This window comes from Microcebus murinus, chromosome 11 (genome assembly GCF_040939455.1).
Source record: "Microcebus murinus isolate Inina chromosome 11, M.murinus_Inina_mat1.0, whole genome shotgun sequence".
Taxonomy (NCBI): Eukaryota; Metazoa; Chordata; class Mammalia; order Primates; family Cheirogaleidae; genus Microcebus; species Microcebus murinus.
The window spans coordinates 6859515-6883563 of record NC_134114.1 but is presented as its reverse complement, the minus strand read 5'-3'; the positions used below and the strand labels follow the sequence as shown (position 1 = coordinate 6883563).

General features: G+C 44.3%; 1 protein-coding gene across 1 annotated transcript in view; it reads left to right on the top strand.

Annotated features, from left to right (window-relative positions):
• The window catches only part of SEMA5A (semaphorin 5A), a 453573-nt gene that overhangs the window by 89991 nt on the left and 339533 nt on the right, over positions 1 to 24049 (top strand). Inside the window, exon 2 of the mRNA XM_012791124.2 lies at positions 15120 to 15218. The gene's annotated coding sequence lies outside the window, so the exon portion shown is untranslated. The remainder of the gene's footprint in view (positions 1 to 15119; positions 15219 to 24049) is intronic.

The window sequence follows — 24049 nt, the reverse complement described above, 5'->3', positions numbered from 1 at the left end:
GAACAGCCATTGCGGGATGATGACACATCCTCTTTCTCTTACTGTGTTTCCTCCAAAATAAGACAGGATCTTATATTTATTTTTCCTCAAGAAGATATCTTAGGGCTTATTTTCAGGGGATGTGTTATTTTTTTTAAAGTACGGTACAACAATCTACATTTATTCAAATACAGTTAAGTCGTCTTCTTCTGGAACATCATCATAACTCTCCAAACCCCGAATTCCATCCTGAATTTCTTGTGACTCTATTTCCTTTAGAACCATCGGCCCCAACCTCTCATGTCGAGTAATAGAGCTCTCATTAAATGACCAGGGCTGGTTTATTTATCAGAGACCCAGTGGACACTGGGTCCAGTCTGCACAGAGGAGCAGAAATGATCTCTCTGGGCTCAGTAGGAGACTGTCTGCTGAAGCGTTTCCCTTATCCCCTGGTATTTGTGGGAGGTGAGAGAGGCCCACAGTGCTGAGTAAAATGGCAGCCACAGCTTTCCTTCTTCCCCCTGGGGACACACAATACCTAAAGCAGAGTAGAGTGTCCAGCTCCTTACTTCACTAAGGAGACCTTCCCCTTGAAGCCTCAGCTTGCAGCACGCACAGGATGGCCGGGACCCGACAGGGGGAGCCGACCTTGTTGGTGGGGGTGCCCGCACCTTTCCGGTCACCTCTGGGATAGTAGCTGTCATGATGGGGCAGATGAGAAGGGCTGCTCATCTTCTTTACCGCTCCGCAACGGAATGCATGGGTTGTGCAGATGCACTGCGTAGCCTTGCCCGTCACTAGGTCTTATTTTCGGGGTAGGGCTTCTATTGCGCAAATGCTTAGAAATCCTGCTAGGGCTTATTTTATGGGTAGGTCTTATTTTCAGGGAAGCACGGTACGTATCTTGGGAAGTTTTGAGCCCAGATTTGTACATTCAGGAATTGAATCTAGAAGCAGCGGCTTTTTAGCACAAACAGGGAGACCAATTATTTATCTCTTTAAAGCTCTGAAATATATATACATACTTGGGGCTAATTTGCTAGGCTTGATCTAGAACATGCTGGGGGGGGGTAACGCTGCAAAAACTCTAGCCTCCCAGTGTCCTGGGGGCTTTGGGGCACTTCAGGATGGAGGAAGTATTCCTGGGAAGATAAAAGATGAGTTTAATTCCTCTGTAGAAAAGTCTGAGCAGGGAAAGGTACTTCCAACGATCTGTTTGATCTCACTCTCTTTAGGCAAAGCCGGCCTCTCTGTTTTTGTTTAAACACTTCATGAATGGCAATTTCCAAATGGTTTTTAAAAATGATGTCTGGAGAGAGCCAGTGCTTCTTGAAGTTTTCCCCAGTGCTGGGGTTTCCCCCCTTGCCTTGAATCACAGTGTTTATTTTTAAAAGCTTTTGTGGTTCCAGCCTTCTGCCTTTGTTATTGCAGCTGGACCGACTTAGACCTCCCTTTTCTCCTCCAGCCTCTTTGTGGTTTGGGGTCCAGTTGGGCTGCTTGAGGACTGGGCTGAAGGGGCGGAGTCCAAGACCACGGACCCATCTGCTTTTAGTTAGCCCCTAAAGGCACAGGTGTCCTTAATCGTGCCCTGCCTGCACAAAGAAACCTCCTCCTTTTCTCTGCATCCGTTTGCCTCTCCGCATTCCCCGTGAGTTCCCCTGAAGGTTGGGGTTTGTGTTTTGTTCTCCCCTTCTTATTGTCCCTCCCCTTTCCTGGCGAAATCCTGCTTCTCACCTGCACCCAGAGCCTGACGCTGTCTTAGCAGAAGCAGCCAGTTGCAGAAGAGAGATCAAACTTCTCAGGAAGTCAGAGTGGGACTGCCACACACATATAGTCCCCTCCCTGGCGAGGCCGGGAACAAGCAGCTCTATGTTCAGCTGTGTAGCAGGGAGCTCAGGCCCAGCAGAAAGATGAAGCTGCTGAGTGGAAATTCTGCAGGGAACCCAGAAAGATTTACTCGAATTAGAATTTATGCCGCAATGGAAGTCCTATAACCGCAGTCCTCTCTAGAAAGAGCTTGCTCTGGTGGTCATTGGCAGAGACTTGATCCCTTTTAAGCAGCTCCTCTGGATTGTCCTGCAACTCTTCTGGTCACTTTCTCCTCTCCGTGGAGAGAAGGCTCCGGAAGCTCTCAGATAACGCGTCTCCTGCTTGCGGGAAGGAGGGGCCTTCTGTAAATTTTAGTCAAATGTCAACTGTTCCTCTGGTTTTAAGTTCAAAGCTTTAATGGGCTTGACCTAAGCCTTCCCTTGGTGTTGTCACTAGATCGCTTTAAAGCTTCTAGTTAACTTATTTATACACACACCCTTATTTTCACATCTAATATTCTGAGAGATTAGGCAGTTTTTAGAGGTTTCCTTTTTGTTTTGTTTTTTGGCCAGAAAACCAAATGGTATAATCATTTCTTTAAAAAAAAAAAAAAAAACTATCACAATTTCTTATTACAGGATTGCTTAATCTCAGTTTGACCCTTTTCTGTTCTGGCCCATTCATATGGGCATACTGCTTCTAAGTTTTGATGCTTTCTCTAGAAATAAAATGCAATATGCTAACTAACTGGGAGACTCTAAGAGAGGCGTGGTTCATTTGCAATACCCTCAGCCTCAGAGATGGAGCAAGGTAATGCCCCATCTGCTGCTGGTGGAATGAAAATGCCAGTGCCTGATTCCTATTCTAACTTTTGAGTTTGATTTATCACTTTGACACGTTATTTTGGTTTTCTTCATGAATGCATTTATGGAGCCTACCAATGTATATCTTTGTGATCGCATTAGGAACTCTTCTTGAATTTGGAAAATAGTATGTGTATTTCTTTATTAGTGCATCTTGTTAATCTGAGGATATACATGTGAACTATTGCTGTTATTTTTGTTCACTTTCTCTTGACAGCTGACAACATAGAAGTGGAGATAGAGAAAGAGACTGGATTTTTTTTTACCATAAAGGAAGGAAAGTGGTCTAAAAGGAAGGCAATTCCATTCCTAAAGCCAGTGGTTACAGTTCTTAAGATTATAATTTAGGAGAAGATGTTGCTAAAGGAGAAGAGCTTGAGGCTGTCGGGAAGCAACAAAGCAAGGGCTTTGGACCTTTTCATTCTATAACATTTAAGGATTGTTTTGCCTTTTTGTTTTTGTTTTTGTTTTTGCTTTATTTTAACGTTAAAGATTTCAGTGTACAAAAAGTGACTTAATTAAATTAAGATACTCTTCTGGACTGGAGGAAAAAAGAAACAGTACTGGCTGTTCTGTACCAGTTTAACTTTTTCTCCTTTACGCATTTTGTAGCAAGAAAACCTTTTCCAATTCAACACGTAACAGATGAGCCTGTGTCCAAGGGGCCACTATTGACTGTGCTGGTATTCGGAGGTTCAAGTTAATAGCCTTGGTTAGCCTTGGTCGTCAGGAATATATTACCACGAGTGTAATGAGACACAGTCAGCTCTTCAGATTGTAATCGTCCCTTAGATCTCGAGAGCAAAGATCACTGTCTGATGAGGAGCCGAGGATCTGGTTCGCATTATGTAATGAGAGCAGTATCGAGTCCTGTGAGCTGAAGCGAGAGCCTCCAATCAGCAAGTGACCTTGGCCACCGGCCTGTCGTCCCTGATGCCCATTAATTGTCCAGATTTCTGTGTCTGAGGGCTCTAATTTTCACTCTAGCATGACTTCAGAAAGGTCTCTGCCCACGGCGGTTAGTGCCAGACAGTCGGGCACCAGGGACTCCCTGCTTGCAGTTGGCAAGATGAGTTACGTGCTCCTCTGAAGCAACAGGGCCAGGAGTTTGCTTTCAGGAACGAGCAGGTAGCCTGTGTCTTTCGAGTTCCTATTACCTGGCCCCACATCTCCCTCTGCGGGGCTGGTTACTCACACACCCTGCAGTCCTCCCTCAGGTCGGCTTCTGATGTTCCTGTGTTAAGCTGAGGAGCCCAGCTACGGTATTATGTTTGTTGCTTGTGCACTTTGGTATTTTCAGTCCGTTCCCCTTTTCCTCCTGGGCATGTGCTAATTGCGCTCTACAAAGTTGCTACAAGCATGGAATTAGCAAATACTGAGCCATTGCTCCTAGGGGACATACAGGCTTAGGTTCCTGTGAACCTCTGGTTGCAACGTTTTTGTCAGTGGATCAATAAATAACCTTGTTTTATGTGTGTTTTTGTTAAAGGCATCTCATTTAATATGTACTGTTGGTTCATTAGCATTGAACGTATGGTCAATAGCGCTATAACTGATGCCTGGACAAAGCACATCTAGCACGTGCGCTTTCTCCCCATAAGGCACATGGGTAGCCTTCTGGCGCTTAGGAACACAGGGGCCATTTTAAACAGAGAGGCCACCAATAAAAAAGTACGAAAGTGCAAATGATGTGGCACTGCGTAGACCACGTGGCACTAGTTTACAGTATGAGAGCTGAAACAAGAAGGCAGAGGATTGCCCTGTCGGACCTCACCTGGGAATGGATGGGTCAAGAGACTCATTTTCCCCTGGTCTGCACATGTCTGGCCACGAATGACTGGGACGTCCCGATTTTGAGGTTGCAAATGTCATTTAGCTAGTAGGCGAATTTGCAAATAAGGAATCTATGGATAATGAGGATCGACTGTATTTTAAGCAGGTGTTTAGACGTAGGATAATGGGGCAGGACGTTCGGTCTGTATCAGCAAGCACCCTTGTGATAGCAGCACATGGGCGGAAGGTCATGGCGGGGTGGCATTGAGTCACTGGGCGGACGCTCCCCTCTGCAGAAGCTCTCTGGTCCTTCTTTTTCCCCCGGGTAATGAATCAGACCCCTTTGGGAGCCTTAACATGAGCTTTCCTGCCTGTTCTTCCAGTGGCATTATTATCCCCGGACGTTAGTACTTCTCCACCGACCTGGAAAAGAACAGTGACTGTGGAGCTTCTGTGATAAGTAACACTTTGGATAACAAGCTGGGTGACGAAGCGACGATCGCTCTTGTTTTGCTTTAACACTGCATCTCCATTTTTCTTTTAAAATTTTGTTGCGTGAGCGTGTGGCTAGAAACCGCAAGAAAGTTCTGTTTGGTCTGGGTTAAAGACTGCAGCCCTCTCTGTAGTTCACCATGACTTTTATCTCAACGTTGCCCTGAAACTTCTTTCCAAAACACACTTTCAGCCTCCACGCCCGGCGGGGAGCAGTTACAGGGTTAGGGTACTCTGAGATGCGCTGCATTTTGCTCGGGAGAGTGGGTGTTGTCAAGGGTCGGGGAATGCTGGCTGTCACTCCCCAGCAGTCCTCCCCAAGCGGCTGACTTCTGTTGACAAGGCAAGGACGGCTTTGGACGCCTGTGCACGCCTAGCTCCGGGAAGGAAGCAAGCTGCTCCTTGACAGCCACGTGTCTGTCAAAGCAAATTGGAATGGAGCCGGAGGGGGCTCCCTCTGGTGATTGCAGCCAGAATGAAGACGTCTTCTGAGCGGTGAGTGACAGTTTCAGGAGTGAGTGTCCTTGGGGAACAAAGCTCACGTCATTGTCGCTTCTCTGCTCTTCCTTTCTTTAAAGGTCCATCACAGCATTCGGAGACACACAGTAGGGCCAATCCCGAGCCGTGGGGCGGATGAATGGAACCGATCTGATAGAAAAGGCGAAGGAAGGCGTGGAGGGAAGAGTCTGTTTTTATGACAGAGTTTATCGTGTGACACCAGATGGATTAGGGGTGGAGCCGAAAACATTTAATTACTCAGATTTCTTTCAGGATTATTTTTTACTTCCCCTACTCCCGGGTGGTGCAGATAGAACCCTTGTCTTACTTGCTGTTCGCACCTTGCTGGGTGCACGTGCCTTGCCTGCTAAGGGGCATTGCTGTCCGTCAGCCCCGGCCGAGCCCGCGAGGAAAGGCGATGGGGGGAAGCCGGTGTTCCCCAGTTCACGGCAGCGGGAAATCGGGAAACTGGCCCTTTGCTCACCCTCCTCCTTCTCGTTTTGGGGAAGTTAGGATCAATTTGCATCTTTTTAGCTTCTGATAAAAGAACCCTGTGTACTGCAGAATGTGGAAGTTGGAGAGACCTAATTTGAAGGGGTAGACTGCAGGTGTCCTCAAACCTCAAACGAGGGCCACATGCCGCCCACCTAGGCCATTTATCCAGCCCGCGGGGTGTTTTTGCCACCACTGCCTGTCCTGCTTAGCAGCCGACTCGTCCCGAGCCCACAGTGCACACTCTCCAATGGTCTGAGGGACAGTGAACTGGCCCCCCCTGTTTAAAAAGTTTGAGGACCCCAGGGGTAAGGGGTAGTTTTTCTCTATCAAGAATGGCAATAAACACCACATTATTGGATCAACTTGTGGTTTGGTGTTTACCTTAGGAGTCTCTGAGATAAGTAGTTGTCACCAAAATTTCATGCCACTTTCTGACTATAGCTCTTTTACAACATTTAGAAATGGGGCATGACTTGTGAAATTGTCAGTAAATAATGAATCGCATGCCCCGTATTCCAGTGCTTTCCGAAGCAAGTGAAGAAATAAACAGCACACAGGGCAGGGCATTTTGTTCCAAGTCTTATCACCTGCTCCCACAGTGCTGTCCCCTTGAACGTATTGTTTAATTTCCCCGGCACCCGCAGAGACTGCCACAGTGATGGGACAGTTCACGATGGGACACTTTCTCTGATGGAGCGTGTGAGGAGATAGAGACAGATGTTAAGATCGCTCTCTACTGAGTCGCAAGGTGAGGATTCAGGTGGGATGTCTCATGTGACAAGAGCATCTTAGTTTGAAAGCTTGGGTCTGTATAGTTTGGAAAAAAATAAAATTCCCAAAGCAAGGACACGTCTTTGAACTGCTGTGGTTTGACTTCATTTCTGCATCATTGTATCGTCATCTCCAGAGTTACACAAAGCTTTCTTTCTTTTATTTTTTGATGAATATCTTTTTTTTATTATTATTTCAGCATATTATGGGGGTACAGATTTTAAGGTTTCAATAAATGCCCTTTCCCCCCCACCCCCCACGAGTCTGAGTCTCCAGCATGACCATCCCCAGATGGTGCACATCTCACTCTTTATGTATGTATATACCCGCCCCCCTCCCGCCTCCCACCTGCCCAATACCCTATTACTGTAGTACCTGTATGTCCACTTAGGTGCTGCTCAGTTAATACCAGTTTGCTGGTGAGTACATGTGGTGCTTGTTTTTCCATTCTTGGGATACTTCACTTAGTAGTATGGGTTCCAGCTCTAGCCAGGAACAAAGCTTTCTTTAAAGCCCCAGATTCGATGACTAGGCGCAGCACTCCCGAGGGGTGCCCTCACTTTTGTGCACCTGAGAGGCGGTTGACGAGAACTCTGAGTGTGAAAGAACCAAGCGAAACACATAATAAAGTTGAGATTAAAATGCACATTTTGAAGTCAAGCACAAACTGCCACCAAGAACATATTGATTTTCTGGTGCTGAGTTAACTAAAATGCTTTCAGGTTTACTTCAGTGTGGTAGATCACATCGTAATTTCAGTTTTATTTGAGCCAGAGCACATTCATGCTTTCTAGAGCCACGTGGAAAATAAAAACCTGGACAGTGAGGAGGGAGATCCCTCAAACTGTTCTTTTTTCTGTGGCTCACTGTGGGGAGGTAGGACGGAGGGGTGAGTGGAGAGGGGTGTGGGTGGGACAGGCAGCCATAGGCTCTCGGGGGTACTGGGCATGTGATGGTGCCTGAAGCCTGAGATTATGGAGGGTGAGTGGGAGCCCAGGAAGCAAAACCAGAGATTTTGTTTTAACAATCGATGACTGCAGAGTTTCTAAATAGGAAAACACTCCAGTTGAGCTGAACATTATTAATTCAAACACTGAATTAATTTTTACTTTGCAACTGGCCTGAAATGTATGAAAAGTGGGTTTACTTAGGAAATTAACAGTATGAGCATGAGATTTACAAAGGTAATCCTTATATTCCTAAGGGAAAAGAGTTCTCCTTCCTGGTCCCTGTTGGACGCTGGGTTGGCCTTGTTCTCCCCACTTGACACTGTTTGTGAAAAAACCTCCTTCCCTGGAGACGTCTCTGGATAAAAGAGTGGTCTACAAGGGGTGTGGAGATATCTTCTCCAAGGGCATCTGTAGAAGGGTCCAGGTGTCGGTGAGTCAGGTTAATGGACGAGAAGAGGGGAGAGAGACAGCAGCACGTTTGTGCTCAGGGGTCTGTGCACAGCTGGTGTTTCAGGAGTGTGATGAGGATGGCCAGGTGAGGGCATGTGACCCAAGGGGCCTGCACCTTTATGAATAGCACCGACAGCTCCTCCTGAGACTTGAAAACCTGCTAAGGAGGGATGACAAGAGGATTTTATTTTGAGCAAAGACAGGGTTAAGGTAAAGCCTAGAGCCCCTGGGCCAGGAAGCTGCGATTTTTCTCTCCTGGCTTGTAAGGAAGTGGCTTGTGCATGTTGCCATCCACCAGCTGTTTTCTTGGCAACTCCTGTGTGGGTGGTGTCTTCTAGACCTGGGTGAAGATTGGACAATCTCTGGGTTCCACCCGGGTTAATTTTCCCTGTATGTCTCGGTGATTTTGATGGATGTCAGAAAGTCAGAGTTGGGATTAGGTGATATGATGTCAGATTGGAGGAATGGCTCTAGAGGCTAACTTGAAGGACATAGCCCTTGTCTGTTAATAGGTACACACACCCCAGACAAAGGCGAGAGATTTTCATTGCACTGTCATTCCTGAATATGCTCATTTACTTAGGCCTGGCCTCAGGGATTCAGAGTTGACTTGGACAGGTGCCTGTCTTTGACGGGAGTCAGACACAGAGCTGTGGATTTTGATTCATAAGTTAACTTCATAGGTACCTCCAGGAGAGGAATGACTGCCTCAGTGGTTTGTCAAATCAAAAGAAAAAAACCAAACCAACAGCAGTGGTCAGTTTAACACTGTTGCTTCCACAAAAGGAGGGCAGCTTGTTGTCTTGATGGCTCATAAAGAGGAAACACAAACCCAACCCTGCTGCTTGGTTTGGAATGAGGGGTGGGCTAGCTCTCACCGGGGGATTCCCCTGTGTCAGGCACCACCCTAAGCGCTTTCAGCTGCAAACAGTGAAGCACTGCTTTGTAAAACATGGTCTGCATTTCCCACTGGTCTTCTTTCCTTCCTGTTTAGTTCCATGGAATAGACTTTTATTGAACATGGCCATTAGGGATTAACCGGGGCTCCTTTATTAATTAGCGAACTCAAAAAATTTCCTAAGATTGTTCATGGTTGCTCTTCCAAGTTTGATAGTTTAAGCTTGCATTGTAGCTCAACAAGGTTGGGGAGAGGGACGAAGGTGAAGGCAATGCCATTAATTCCGGCTCCTGGGCCCAATTTTTAAGGGTCGTGCTGGGAAGAAAGGGGAAGAAGCATCTTGACTCCTGCAGAGAAGCTGTCCTTTCCCCAGCAGGTTCACATCGGGACATGTCCGGCATTCTGACTCTGTTTGGGGCGTCTGTGTGGACTGGATCAGATCGTCCCCTTGTTGGTGGCTGCCGAGTGGGCAGGGTGGAATCGTGACTAATCAGAGGCAGCTGACACGCGTGATTTTACATATTAGTGGAGCTGTGCCGTGTCTTCATTTGGGAGGAAGATTCCGTACAGTTTGTGCTGAAATGGATAACATGACTCATTGCCAAATGTAAAAAAAAAAAATAGCTTTTTATTCCCCCACATGTGTAAACACTCTAAACACAGCACTGTTTATGGGAAGGTGAGACGCCATCTGGTTTGTTGCATATAGTAGCTTGTTTCTTATTTTTATCACTAATTCATATTGAAAGGGTGACAAATAGAACAGAATTAGAGATTTGGGTTATGCAACAGCCCCAGGGATTCATATAGTGTTAAGTCCTCTATCAAACGTGAAACAAATGTTCAGGTGGAATGACTCACTCCTGAGTGAGTTGTCTCCATGCAGTAACGTCAAAATGAGATGCTTTCCCTTCTGCAGACCTTGGTGCCCACCTTTGATGACATGGCGTCCCACAGGTCATTGGGATGATTTCAGGAGGATTAAAAAGTCTTATTTTTCTTAATGCCTTTAGAGAGATGAACATTTTGAAATGACTTTGGAGCATTTTCTGTTCAAGCCAGCATACAACACCATAGTTTGTCTTTTAAGGCAAAACATAATTTGCTTGGCCCAGATCATTGTGTACTATGTAAAAATAGTAACATTAGGGTTTAGGCATATAAAATATAGTAAATAAAGTCACAGACAGCCCAGAACCGACAATATGCATGTTGGATTGGCTTGCATGGGTTTGTACTGACCTTCTTCCCCTTACTGAGTTGAAGGAGAACATCTTTTCATTTCTCTTCACTGGATTTGTAGCTAGAAACTTCTAAAAAAAAAAAAAAACCTGCTAACTGTTCTATTTTTAAAAAAATATATATTTTTTCTGAATGATTTAACCAATTGCTATATTGCTATCAATTCATTGTGAATTTCACAGTCAGGCTTTTCAGGGATAAATTAAGCCCCACTCCTCCTTCATACTCTTGTGACAGACCTGCCTGCCCCTGTTCAGCTTTGTTCTGAGCACGTGTTGGTGCCAGTTATGGTTTCATCTTTGGCAGATTTTTCCCTCTTGCTATATAATGACCAGAGGGTTGATATAAAAACCTAGGCCCTTCCTTTCTGCTTTAACAGAGATAATTACGTAACAATGGTACTTAAGTAACATTTTTAGAGTTAAATCTTGACCTTAGAATTAAATCTTGAATTTCAATCTAGAGTTAAACTTTGAATCTCCTTTGTGAGGCCAAACTACTGCTTATAGGGTGAGGTTCTTTGCAAGTGTTATTCTGAATAAATAGGAATTGAGAGACCGCATTTTCCAAAGGGCCTCAGACACCCTTCCCTCTCTGGGCACCGAGATTGTAGTCTCCAAAGGATGGATCAATTTAGCTGTCAAAATGAAAGCCCAGAGGCCAATTGTCCATGCAAATTAACCACTTGTGCAAGCACTTCGAAATTGCCTGCGTGAAAAGCAAGCTTGCCATTTGAAAATTTGGCTCACCGTGGCCAAAATAAGAAAGTATTCATGATTCTGAGACCTTCATGTCCTTGGAGAGCCAATTTTAGGAATTGCTTATTTTGAGCAGTTGCTTAGTTTTTGGCAACCTGCTCGCTTTAATGAAGAAGCCGTTTTCGCTCCTGTGTTTCTTCCCTGAGCCTCCCAGGCCTCCTTGCAGCTCAGAACACGTCATCGTCTCCTGTGGGAGTGATGGGTTGGGAAGTGTTTTATTCCAGCTGTACTTCGGTTACTGAGGCAATATATTGGTTTTAGGGTCAGCAATTCCTACCAGTTTTAAATATCCACTGAAGGATAATCTACATGAAGACTAAATGGAAAACAAGTGGATTTCTTTCTTCCCAATGCTGTTAGGATTAGTTAATGCTTTGAGAAATGAAATTCCCGGTTACTGTGTTCCCTTTTCGTTAGGTCTTAGCTATGTTTACTGTTTCTAGACCATCACGTTTCACTGTGGGTAATACCTGATGGGGCGAGGGGTCTGAGGCCTGATTTGGGGATGGGTGCTCCAAGTGGGAAGCTCATTTCTCTTCCATGTGCATCTTACTCTTTAGATACAACTTGTAGTCATGCCTGCTCTTCTGTGCAGGGGAATAGGATTTGCCTCTGGCATTCTCAGAGCCAGATGTTTGCATCATTCAGTGACCCAGCTGTGAGGTCATGTGCCTTCACATAGGGACTTGCTGTCCGTGAGACCTTGGTCACCATTGGGACTGGTCTCCATGTGTTCCTGCTTTGGCTGTAAGATAGCCAGAGATTCAGTGAAGAGAAATCTACCCAGTGTGGGCTTGGGGCTGTGCTGTGCATATAGGTTAACCGACCAACTGATGATGAGATGTCTGCCCACGAAACCCCATGGCCACTGGTAAATTCTTGCTAGTTGGGAAACCCCGGCCTAAGAGTTTATAGGTTTCTTGAGCCTGCATCTGGTGGGGTTTCTTTCCATTACTCCACTAAACTTTATGGTGCCAGGTGGTCTTGTCCTTCTTCATTTTATTTCCAGTGTAATTTGACTGTGTACATTCTCCAAGTTGAGCTATTAAGACTGGCCTGACATGTTAATTTCTCGCATATATCTGTGGATCAAGGCTGGCATTCAGCTGACCTGTGGTCTCTCCAAGAACTTTTAAATCTACAGCTTACCTCATTTTGAGGAGATTGGGCCACCAGAAGGTTGCAGAATTTAGCAGAAAATCATGTGCTGATGGGCACTTAGTAAGTTTTAATTGATGTTTAAATTTTGCTCAAGCATTTCTATTTAGGGACAATTTGATGAGCCCACGAAGGTGGCTACAGGGTAAAACTTCTGGGAGAGGTTTATTGTTTGTAAATCAAAAGTGTCCTAGTGACAGTTGTGCACATGTATGTTCATGGCGGCAGTTTTTCCAGAGCAGAACTCTGAGAATTCTGATACAGGATTTGGGAGGTTGTTTGTACCAAGGTTAATGCTAAACAAAAAGAGAAAAGAATAAGGGTAATATGGAGTTGAGTCAAACAGGGAAATTTATATGTTAATAAAATGTAAGCAGTTTCTTATTAAATGGGTAGTTAAATGTCCGCTTTAAAATATTCCCACTTCCAGTCTGGAGTGAGCCTCTGGGGCTTTGTAGGTTCTTTACCTTTTGACTTTCTTAGTTTTCTGGAAAGCATGGCAGTGATTTATAACGTATATATCAGCTGATTTATGGCCTCACTGGGGGAGGATAGGAGAGCTCAGCTCTGGCCCTGCAGGAGTTGTCCTCTGTTCCTCTCGCTCAGCTCCAACTCAAAGCCTCTGCCTGTGGCTGTGGTTTCTGCCCCTGGGTGCTCACTCCTGGGCACAGGGCAGTGTCCTCTTGAATGCCCCTTCTCCTGCAGAGGGCAGGGCTCCTACCCAGGCAGGGCTGACCCTCAGTCGTAGAAGACCCTGATGCCACTTGCTTGGCTGTCAAATGCAGGCTGGTCTAAACACACACACACACACACACACACACACACACACACACACACACACACACACACAGACATCTTTTTCACTGTTGATGTAAACACAGGCACAGTCCAAACCCTTTAGGATGCCCCTGAATCCTGCTGCTGGGGCTAATTTTCTGTTGAGACATCCAATTCTGCAGGGAGTTGTGTGTTTTCCCCTCCAAGCCACATGAGCTCTCCCATGTGAGTGTTGCCTTTGCACGAGGAAGGGGCTAGGTTTTGGTGGGGAAGGGTTGGGCAGGGACTGTCCAGCTTTCCAGCTGTGGCTGTCCCTGCCTGGATTCGGCAAGGATGTTGTTCTCTTCCTGCAGTCTTTGCTCTCTGGCTGCGTCACTGATTCTGAGCTCCTAGTGTTCCTTTTGGCGCCTGTCTCCCTTGCCACGTAGGAGGCTGGCCGTGTTCTGCAGTGTGGCTTGGATGTCCAGCCGAGGGCCTGTTTCAGTTAACTTGTGACCTCATTGGAGGAGGATGGGAGAACTATCAGCTCTGATTTTAATTCAATTCTGACACATGGGAGTTTATGGAAATTGCAGGGTAGTCGTGGCAGTGAATAGTGGCTCTGTCTGACTTCATTACCTAAATTTCAAACTAAGATCTAAACGATGACAAGGAAAGTTTAGTGATAATTGTTGTAAAATATATTTGGGGGCTCCAGAGAGGAAGCTCATGTACTCAAAGCTGCCGTTTAACAGCGAAGTTTCAACTTACGTGTTTTGTTGCCGCATCCAAAGGTGATCTGTTACTGGGGTTGTGCAAAAGAAACTGGCCACTCTCAGGCTTATTTCTCAGCCCGAGTGTGCTTTCCTGGCTCCTCTTTTGGCCTTAAGAGTTTGCATCTGCGCCTGGTCCTTTCCAAAAGATGATGTCATGAACCCCTGAAGACTCAGCGGGGACAGCGGGACTGGCAGTGATGCACGGCGCGAGCGCACCTGGGCTGCTCGGGCGTCTCCATGGTGGCGTGGTGGCGGCACTGCCCACCGTGCTGCCTGGGACGCCCCTTGCTTCCCAAGGACTCACCGGAGGCGCTTCCTGGAGGCGGGAGCCTCGCAGAGGGGCAGCCTCGCCCTGCCACGGCCCCCTGGCCCCTAGGACTTCCAATACCGCAGATATAAAATTTCACAAACTGTCCGCTGCCGTAATTTAGTTTATTTTCTGCAAGCAGATGGTCTTTAGATCGCTGATGAAGTGGACCCTGTGGGGACCGTTGCCTAGAGGGAGCGCCAGGATGTCCTGGGAAGTTCTTCCCATTTTCTCCGCCTCGTTCTCAAGTGCTCCCGAGAGCAGGGGAGGGACGCAGGACATCAGGCTGCTTCGGATTTGTGGCAGCCAGGAGCTGCGTGTGGGAAGAGGAGAAAGAGGAAACCAGATGACAGAGCAAGAGCTCTGCAGTGCAGTGTCTGAAGTCACCGGCGTCCTTCACTGACAGTGGAAACGTTTCTCTGACGGATGACAGCCGGAAAGTTGCCCATTTCCTCAGGTTCTGCCTTGTTTCCATCCACCCACAGCGTCAGGTTTTGGGGAGTTTTGTATATGAAATTGAATGAGGAGATGGGACAGCTTTACTTGGTTTTGGTAAAGTGAATTTTTTTTTTAGAATGTATAATTCTTTTTTTTTCTATAATTTCTCATAATTGTAGGCCTCATAAACTAATACGTAGATAAAAATGCGAACTCAAATTTCTGGTGTAGTTTATGTTACACGTACTGCCTTCATCTCCTATTTTTGAGATGTGTCGCTTAAGGTATTCTGTGTTCCAAAAAATGAAATGCAAGAGCCAGCATAAAATGTGTAAATTCACACAGTCAGCCAGAGTTTATGTTCAGACTGCTTAATGTAATTATGATGGGTTTGAAATAATGGTGTTCTGGGTGGTTCTGAAAGTGGTTTTCGTCCTCCACAAACAGCCTTCACATTGTGATTTCTCTGTCTCTGAAGAAGGCGCCATCCATTGGCGCATGTGGTCCTGAGACGGGGCTGCCCTGTAACTGTGACAACCAAGCTGCCCTGAGTCACTCTGCTTCGAGCATCGCATCCCAAATGCCGCCTGCACTGGTTGTTCAGGGTATTGATGGAACTTTCTAGAATTGATGACCGATGCCCACATGCTCTTTTAAAATGGGTTAACAGGATATCTCTCTCTCTCTCTCTCTCTCTTCTGTGAAGCATTGGTGTGTGAGAACCGGGCTCGAGTGCCCTCGTGACTGTGGAGTCTTAGCGTGATTCATGGTTGAGGAAACGCAGCCTCTGCCTCATCTCTCCTTGGTAAGTGAGACGTCGAAATGGGAAGAGAAGACATAAGAAAATATTATACGTTGAGATGCTTTGATAGCTTATGAGCTTTACTTATTTCTGCTGCCCAAAGTGGCAGTGAGTGAGCGAGGTTTCAGAAAGAGAGATCTTCATTAAGGCAAAAGTGTTTTGAGCTGAGCCCCTGCAACGTCACTCAGGACCCCAGAGGCCTGACAGGGGACCGCCGTTGGGTCCTCAGCATCTTCCGACCCCCCGTGCGACTGCCTGCCCGGTTTCAGCTTCGTCTCTCTGGCAGGTACGCCTGTGGTCTGCCCCAATTTATTCTGGAGTGCGTACCACTGTCACCTCCCCTCCTGTCCTGGGGCTTTCTGCAGCCCCCTCCCCTGCTGGGCAAGGCCTCAACTCCTTGTGCTGCCCTCAGGGTCCCTCCTGCTCAGGCCTCCACATATTCTTATGCCTCCCCTGGCCCTTGGACGGCGGAGGGACTGGCCCATCACTTCACAGTGGTTCGCTCCCATCCACCAGTCATGCTTGCTTGAATCTTCAAAGGCCGGTTCAGATGTGCTGTCTCTGCTGCGTCCTTTCGTAAGCACCTCAGACTGAGCTGTCATCTTCCTCCCCTGTGATACCTGTTGCCACCTTTTGGAGGGACTGGAAGTGAGGGCGGGGTAGAAGAGGAATGGGCTGGGTAGTGGTGTGAGGGAGGAACAAATCAGGAGGGGAAGGGGATGGAGTCTCATTGCCTATGCTAGTCGTTGAACAGACACCACCTTGTTTTATTAACTTATTTTTGTCCCTATCACTATCTCAATGTGGGCAGGCATGTATGTGTGCCTTGCTGATTACAGGTAATCCAGGGTGATTTTCCGTATGATTGATGACTGTTCTGGCTCTGGGCGTTTGAGTTCCCAGTCCCCTGTTTTCTTGTATTGGGAAGGAGGTAAATGAATTTTATAGTTGGGACCTCTGACGTGTAGGAATGGTCAGCTGAGATGGGAGGTTCTTCTGTTTAGCCCTCACGTTTCACAGAAGAAGAAATTGAGGGTCTACATTTTGTTTCATTTTCCAGCCCATATAGATTTGGGTTCACATAGTGTCTGACTAGGGAACCAGAGGGCTGGAAGGAATAGTAAAGACCACGTGAAGCTTGTGTCAGCTTGTTGTGGATGTGTGATGGTCACCGTGATGTGAAAGAAACATATTAGCTAATGTCATTTCTCACTGTGTCCTAGGCCCTGCCCTGAGTTATATGTATTAATCCTTATAATAACCCTTTGAGGTGGGTACTACTGTGATCACTGTTTTACAGATGAGGAAACTAAGGCACAGAGAGCTTAAGTAATCTGCCCAAGATTCACCACTAGTCAGAGGCAGAACTGGGATTTGAATCTGTCTTCTTAACTGTAACACACGACTGCCTCTTAGCACTAGGAATGCCTTCACAGAATAAGAACAGATATACACTATTTTTTTTCTTAATGGAAGTACTCAAGTTCTTAAAGAAAAACTCAGAATAAATACTACAAAATTAGTTTTTCAAACAGCAATCTAAATCAGAATTGGCAAACTTTTTCCAAAAAGGGTGAGGTAGTAAATATTTTAGGATTTATGGACCATAGAGTCTCTATTGCATCAGTTCACCTCTGCCTTGCAGCAAGAAAGCAGCTACAGACAATATGTAAACAAATGAGCATGCTTGCATTACAATAAAACTTTATTTAGAAAGACAGGTGGCAGGTTAGATTTGGCCCGCAGGATATAGCTTGCTGAGGTCTGCTCTACATGACCCTTGCAGTGCCCAAAGATCCCATAGTGTAGTGCATGATAGTGTTTCCTTGGCCAGTAGGTATGAGTCCCTTAACAACCTCTGGCTTGGATGCTTAGAATTTAATAATAAATTTTAATTAAATCTATAACTGCAAAAACCCACCCCTTGGAATAAGTGCATTTGATATTCCACTGCTTGACATAGTCTATATGCTCCAAGTACCTTAGTCCTAGCTGCTAGACTACAGCTTTGCTCTAAGTAGGGCCTGATAAATAATATTCTCTTAGTGAGCTTTATTAATCTAGAATGTGTTTCTAGACTCCAGAAATAGAATCTTATTTCATAATTTTATTTATGAAATTAAGTTAGATAGTATTTTCTACTTTGGTATTCATGTAGTTTCTAAGTGTGACATTGTTAGTTTATACCCTTATACAAACTTCTACTTATACATATGAAGGCAAACATGTAATTATCTTGGGTTGTATCCTAATTATGTTGAACAAAAACGTTCTGGTATCAAATGTTACTTTTTTATTATGAGCAAAGACAAAAGTTTGAACAGGATTGACATACTTAAATCATGAGATAATATGGCAATACCCTTTGCCATATGTATTAAATGAGGTGTGGTTTTTGTTTTCTTATATTTTACTTTTTTTCTTAAAAAAAGAATACTTTTGACACCTCAAGGCATATTTTGCTCTATACCATACCATATAAAGAGATGGGCAAAGAAAATTAAAAGATCAATTAATTCATGTTTACTTAAATGAGTTTAAGCAGGGAGCTATTCTATTCATTCGGTCAGTCCTAGAAATAAATAATTGTAGCCTGCCCCTGAGCCCGTGTAGCAGAGCGTTTGGAGACATGCCTATTTCAAGGAGTGGCTGGTCCCTAGGTACTTATTCCATGTGTAATAGAAAGTGTTCTACACTTTAATAGCAATGCTATAAAAAAGACAATTCTGATTATAAAAGTAATAGAAAGCTATCTGAGGTACCTTATTAATTGAAAAAATCAAATTTCAGAATAATATATTTAATATAATCCTATTCCTCTTAAAATACATAGACACACATAATCTTTACACACAATTTTATGTGTGTTATAAAGTCTACTGGAATATATATTAATAGATACAAAACTCTAAACAGAGATATATGTGGAGTTGAGGGTGTTTGCACTTTATCAACCATGTGTTCACTGACATTTTCAGGAGCATTGTTATTTTTGTAATTTAAAAAAATGAAAAAAAAATGGATTAATGGAGTGAATGTTCATTATTGAAAATACACAAAGGAAGGGGAAAAATTCGCCCATGATGCCTCCACCAAAAACAACCATTGTTGGCATTTAAGGTGATCTTTTATACTATATTCTTGATATGCAATTTATGGAGTTGAAATAATACCAGTCATAAAATTTTGCATCCTGCTTTTTCACTTGTTTTAATCTGCTTGCTCCCTCATATTATTGTAAACTGTTAATAAACTTCATTTTAATGCATATGTATTATGCATTACGTGAAAGCACTGTAATGTAATTTACTGCTCTCTTTTGCTAGACATGTATATTGTTTCCAGTTAATAAAAATCATAGACTAAGTTGAAGTAAACATGAAAAGGGGAGGTAGCTTATATCTCATGCACCTGAGTTCCAGTCCTACTGTCCTGCTCTGTGCACAGTGTCATCTCTCTTATGAAAAGTGGAAATTTAGTGCATGAAGTACATGCTTCATAGATAATAGCGATTGTTGTCATAAAGATTTTTCTTTTAATTGAGGGTTAATTCATTAGATCAAAATAGCTACAGTTGATATACTCTATCAAAACCAGGGAGTTTTAATAAGATTGCCAGTTGGCTTTATAAAATTGTTGTAGATATTTATACTTCACTGATAATATGTTAAAGAGTTTGTTTTGCTAAAACCTCACTCTCATTGAGTATTATTATGAAGTTTTTTGCAATTTGATAACATCTATTCCTTTTTATATATTTTATTTTTCACTCATTATTTTGTTAATTTCATTCCAAGTGTGATAATTAGTCACTCTGAGAAAGGGGTGGAGAGGGAGGGAGGGAGGAGGGGAGGGAGGGAGAGAGAGAGAGAGAGAGAGAGAGAGAAAGGACAAGAACAAACATGTGTGAGAATTATTTGTCCAGATTTTGTAACTGTTTATCTATTACTGAGACTCAGATTTTAAGACTTGATTTTTAAGGATATTAACTCTTTATTATCACTGGGTTTTTTTTCCTTACTTAATTTGCTTGTTAACTTTATCCTTTTAAAGAAGTTTATTTTAGCAGTCAGATTTTTTCCTCATAATTATTTCAATCAGTGCTTAGAAATTTAACAAAATTTTCCTTCACTTTCTTCTGATCTTATTAAAAATATTTAACTCTCTAATTCAGGGAGCAGATATTTAAAAATTGATGTTTTCATATTGTTCTCAATGTTTTCTTCTGCCTCTCTCCTTCATTACTGATAAAAATCAATCTTCAATTTTAATTTAATGAGGATATTAAGACAATTAAAATATTTGTAAGAATGGGACAAAAATCCCCAGCTGTACATTTCTTCTTCCTACAAATAGAGACCTATTTTACAGTAAGACGACTGAGGTTCTTTCATTCATTTATTCATTTCTCTTGGTTAGAGAAAGGGTAACTTTTGCGTTTTGAGATATTTTTGACAAGTATATTTAAGGTTTTTTTCTTTTGATAGAACTTAACTCATTCTGTTGAACGTCATTAAGTTATCACAGTGCTTTGCTTCTTATCCCCTTATTGTACCTAAGTTTTGCTGTTTGCATTAAATGTTGAATGGTGGGTATAGAAGACCCAGCTAAGCTGGGGAAGATCACAGAAGTCCAGGGCAATGTCCTCATTTGTGGAGTTTAGAGCACTCACCTAAAATATTAATTTGTTGTAATGTGCATATAAAAATATTTTTATAAGTTCCAAAAGTTAAAAATCTAGATCTTTGTTCTGGGATTCATGATAACCTGGCTGTGGACAGATTAGACCAAGACGTAGCTCACAGTCTTTTCTGTTCTTTTTTCTTAAAGATTTCTTGGTTGTAAAATAAGGGACGTGAGAAGACATAGATTTGGGAGTGGTTTTAGGCAATGAGGTTTAAGCCAGACTGAGTTTCTGCAGACAGACAGACTAGCTTTGAAACACAAAGTGCTTGCTGGGCTGCTGATAGTGGTTCTTGTGGAGCCACTCTCCTGATAGGAATTTTATTTTGTGATATTTGCAGTAGGTTTCTGGGTATACTACGACACAGGGTACACGCTTGCTTAAACACGCTGAGTGGCTGCATTCTGGGGTAAAGATTTAGCCTGTCAATCCCGATAATGTCAGCACTACTGAAGCTGTGGCCTCCACTCCCCACTGCTGTCCTATTGTCTGTCAGCCTGGTGGAAGATCTCCGTGAGGCCGTCCGGAAAGGCCTGTGCGGCCCAGTATGTTTTGTCACGTGCATTTTACTCTTCTCACCGACGTCCACTGACGGGAGAGCTGTCTGCTCCCATCATCCCCGTCAGGTTGCCCCGGCCTTGGGGACTTGGGAAGTCTTGCCTCGGCTTCTCTTCTCCTCTGTTTGGGACTTTGGCTTCTTGCCTCGTTTGTTTAGGTGAGCCGCTGCCAAGTGTGTTATCTTCCTGAGCGCCACCACTCGATGGCTACTATAAATATTTGCGAATCGCAGATGTGTGCTGAAGTTCAGGGCCCGTTTTCCTCCCTCAGTTTCGTGTCTGAGTCAGGCTGGGAACGGCGTGTGTGTGCTGTTTATTCTCGGACACCCGTTAGGCAGGGCAGATGTGTGTGGGGTTAATGGCTTGGATTTGAAGATCTACATGTGCATGTGAGGATACTGCACCCTCCATTAGGCTGTGTGTGTAAGATCGTGTTTGGCAGAACTTTGCTGAGGGCATAAAACTGACCCTGGGTTTGGATCTTCGGATGCCATGGGGCTTGGGTTTGGTTTTCTTACATTGTGGTCTCCACATCAGAGTGCTGGGGAGGCCTCCATAGCTGCAGGGCTGCAAACCCAATCAGTTCATGTTTTATCCACCGGAGCTTTTCATGTGGATTTTGTGTGTGTTTGTGTCTCTTTCAGCCTCCCAGGCCTCAAAGGGATCAGAGTCATTTAGTTTCATTTGCTTTTGTTTAGAGCCTGAGCGGTGACCATGACTGGTTAAACCAAAGCAGAAAAAAAGCAAAGGTTGGAAAGATGGTTGGGAAATTCTGGGAAGTAAATACCACACCATATTTTCATAGAACAGTGTCTAAGAATAGTGAGTAGCTCTTCCATTTCCAGTGCTGAGGATTTAGGTGGGTGGATCTAAGTCATTTACCATAGCTCAGATTTTCTTTTTGGGACACATAAATCGGGGCTATTGACCTGCTCACAGCTCAGGGGCCACACACCTTTTGACAACTGTTCCTCCTCTTTTCCTTGCTGGCTACCTGCTTGCTGCATTGATGGCTTGGAGGTGAGGCACCTGCCCACACTGGCCAATCACAGCATCCCACCTGGTGCCACCTGATTAATTCTAGTTGAGGCCCATGACCTTGGCCATTCCTTTGCTCCTACAGTACTTAAGCATTTCTTCCATTTCCTTCCTGCATCATCAATTTTTATTTCCCCCTGGCTGTTGGATTTTTCCAATAAGAATAGCAATGTCTACAATCTTAGGAAGAAATTGGCCTGTGCACCCTAATTACCGCCCCCCCCCCAGCTACAACCCACTTCTCTCCCCTTTGCAAAAAAACTCCTAAAATGCTTGCCTGTATTTGTTGTCCTCAATTCCTTTCTTTCTCATTCCTCTGAAACCCACTGCAATCACCCAGTCATTCCTTAGTGCTACCTGCCAAGTCAGTAATCACCACCACCTGGCTAAATGCAGCAGCTGAGGCTCAGTTGTCATCATGCTTAACAGTTAGCAGTATTCGAAGGACTTTCTCCACCAGGCTTTAGGACATCATGTTCTCCTGGCCTGACTGCCATATCTATGGCCATTCTGTCTTAGCCTCAGTGGCTCATCTCCCTGCATCCAACCACTTGAGTTCCACAGGAGGATTCAACGCCCAGGCATTGTGTCTTTTCCCACCATTTGGAAATCTCCTCTAGTCTCATGGCTTTAGTACCATGTGTACACTGATCACTCCCACGTGTCTGTCTCTAGCCAGGACCCGTCCTCTAAACCCCTGAATTGTATATTCAACTGATTATTTGACTTCACAACTTGGATGTCTAATTTATGTCGTCAAATTAATATGTTCACATTGAGCTGCTCTCTCCCCTCCAACCCCTGAACGTGTCCTTCTGTAGAGTTCCTTGTTTTACTAATAGCAAGTCCATTCTTCAGCTTGCTCAGGCTGAAGCAGTTGGAGTAACACTTGAGTTTTCTCTTTCTCTCTCAGTCCACATCCTAGCTGTCAATAAATCTGTTATTTTTTTAACCTCCAAAATCTGTCCAAAATCTCAGCCCCTTCACTGCTACCTGCCTGGTTTGAGCGCCCAGTGTCCTGTCCCCAAAGACTGCTCATCTCCCTGCTTTGTGCCTCCACCGTCTGTTCTCCACACAGTGGCCAGAGGGCTCCCTGCTCACACTCCTCCGGGGATTGCCGTATTATGGGTGGGTGGGTCTTTTGGGATGTTCCAAACTTGGTGACTAAAATCCCATTTCTATTGTGAGCACAGAGCTGGGAGTCAATGAGCTTATGGGAGGAAGACTGGGATTTCTCCTCTCCGCCCTCAACCAGGGTTTTAGCACATTTAGTATAATTTTCTCACATTGTCCAGTGGGTGGATATTGGCTTGTTGAATACTCAGTTCACATGTCACCTTCTCCATGGATCTTTCTCTTCCCTCTCCATGACCAGATGAAGTTAGTCACATTTCCTATGTCCCCACATTCCTGTGCACGTCCTTACAAAGGCTATTTAAAGTTGGGTTCATTGTAGTATTTAGTGTATGCACATAGTCCTTCCTCTTCAAACTGGGGGTGCTTGGCCTGATTATTGCATTCCTCCTTGCGGCACTTAACACTCGGCACATAATAAGCACTGAGTAACTATGTGCTAGTTAACGAGGTGATTCCCATTGAAAATTTATAAAATATAACTTCTCTAATGGTCCTTGCGAGTGTGATGAAATGTGCTCCTCTAGCCTTCTGATTGTACTACATTTAATTCAAGATGTTTATTGCACAATTTTACAATAATTAAATAATTGCATTTGCTGTAGCCATTATAGTCTATCTCCATATTGTCCGAATGGCTGGGGCCATTCGTATACTGCTTTCCCAACTATTCTTTGCTGTTTCCAGCGTTAGTGAATGTCATTTATAGTGTATCAAAGACGGCAAAGTCTCCAAGATGTTTCTTGCTCATCGTCGTCTGTGAGCTGTGAAGAGAGCTGAAAAGGAAGGTGAAGTATTCACATGGCACATGGACCACAACCAGCATGGTCCCGGCCCCCTTTCCCGCACTGCGGGATCAGCTGTCAGTTCCTTCCCAGCGTTTAGCCTTTCCTAAATTGAGCATTTGGACAACTGACTATCAGTGTCACGGTGGAATTTCATTGGTATCATCTTCAAGGAGCACATATCATTAAACATAAAAATAGCACAAGACAGCACGGCTGTCAGGTCATGGGGTGAGCCAGGCTCAGAACCCCAAAGTCCTATTTCCTGTGACATAGTTATCTGGCTGTCCATGCCCAGAGTACCGGCCTTGCTGTGAGCATGATTCTGGGTCCGTTAAATAGATAGATAAATAGAGTTGACTATATATATGAATATATATATTATATGTAGACAGAGTTGAACAGCTGAATAGAATAGCTATATAGGTATAGCTAGATATTTATAATATAGAGCTGGATAGATAAATATAGGTATAGACAGAGCCAGGCTGGAGGTAGCACTATCATTGGGATGCCTGGGTGCGCTAGGGCATGGTTATAATCAGTGAAATAAATGTCTAATACAGTATGCTAACATCCGGCTCTGTGGCTTAATTATGAATTTGTTGGGAATTAGTTGATAGGCTGCTGAATGGT